Source organism: Mangifera indica, unplaced genomic scaffold, assembly GCF_011075055.1.
Source record: "Mangifera indica cultivar Alphonso unplaced genomic scaffold, CATAS_Mindica_2.1 Un_0221, whole genome shotgun sequence".
Classification (NCBI taxonomy): Eukaryota; Viridiplantae; Streptophyta; class Magnoliopsida; order Sapindales; family Anacardiaceae; genus Mangifera; species Mangifera indica.
In genome coordinates, this window is record NW_025401313.1 from 1 (window position 1) to 1,390 (window position 1,390).

The 1,390-nt window shown below is 34.0% G+C and overlaps 1 long non-coding RNA gene across 1 annotated transcript; it reads right to left on the minus strand.

Moving 5' to 3' along the window:
* Nucleotides 1-513: 513 nt before the first annotated feature.
* Nucleotides 514-1,379, minus strand: LOC123208265. The gene is made up of 3 exons (XR_006500743.1): nt 1,223-1,379; nt 966-1,109; nt 514-855 (listed from the first exon to the last, which is right to left on the minus strand). It is a non-coding gene; the product is annotated as an uncharacterized LOC123208265 (long non-coding RNA).
* Between the last annotated feature and the right edge of the window lie 11 nt (nt 1,380-1,390).

A 1,390-nucleotide genomic window follows, 5' to 3' on the forward strand; every position in this document is an offset into this window, starting at 1 on the left:
GGGGGTTTGAGTTTGATTGAACTATGGGGACAACTACATAATTGGAGATCTTAATCATTCAAGATTTTATCTGAACTTCAAGCTACTTCATTTCTGCTGACACAGATTTTACAAAAGCTTTCTGATATTTTTGAGTTACTAGAGAAACTTTGTTGCTTACTCTCCAGTTTATGCCATTAGCAAAATACAGAAAACGCAGATGATTTTCGACACAACATTGTATTATTAATGCAATGAAAAAGAAAGAGAAGGTTGGAACTTGGGATTATATTTTGATAACAGGTTCTGATAACACGTATAAGAGAAATTTTCGATATACCAAGGACGGATGAGTAATAGGGTTCCTTGTTAATTTGTTTATAGTGTGAACATACAACAGTATGCTTCGCTTAGTGAAAATAAATTGCCAAGAATATATTTTCTAGTGAATTCTCAAGACAATTGGATTGAAGCCAATGAATTTTTGTCATTCAACTGCCCACTTGGACTTAAAATGAAAAGAGTTTTATATGATCTTTTGCAAACTTGTGCCCAAAACTTCCTTTGAACTCTCACAATATTTTAAACAAAGCCACTGTAATATTTTGGGTACTCTAAAAGACAACACAGAGAAATACTAATAGCATTTTGAATTCTTAAGATTAATGTGTGAATATTCTAATATATCAACACGCCATTCCTCTGTATACTTAGAGCAGTATGTGCTTCTTATAACTTCCAGTATATACCCAATTTGTGCAAGATGCCTGCTACAACTCCCCAGAATGTAATTTCAGCAAATATCACATACAAAAGGGTTCCTAGTCGCTCTGATTTCCAAACATTGATAAATACATGTGTCTGAATCCAGTTAACCTGCAATCATTTTCAATTTTGCAAACGAGTCAAATGATATTGCAACAAATTAAAAACAAAATGATCTGTATGATAAGATTTTTGACCATAAAGAAGAAAGAGTTACTTACAAGTGTGTTATCAGGGTTCTTGTAATACCATCCATTCACAAATCCTGCAAGGATTCCTTGTGCTCCGAGTACGAAAACTAGCATAGCATTCATCCCTATCCACTCCAGGAATAAAAATGGAGTCCTCCATCCCAAAACATCAATCTGTTCAATTCATACATAACAGATATATTAGAGTTGAAAAACTCCTTGGATTAATTAGAACTTAGATTGACAATGGCTCACTGTATAATTTTGACTGCACTTAGATGTTTTACCAGAATGTAGAATCCAGAAAACACAATTCCAGCTGCACCGGCTGTGAAACAGACATAGCTGATGCTGTAGAGCTGCTTGTTAATAGGAATGGCTGCAAAGCATTGAAGAAAAGAAACTTCCTAACATTTTTGATTTCAGTAACAGAGATCAGAAACTTAATCAAGGAA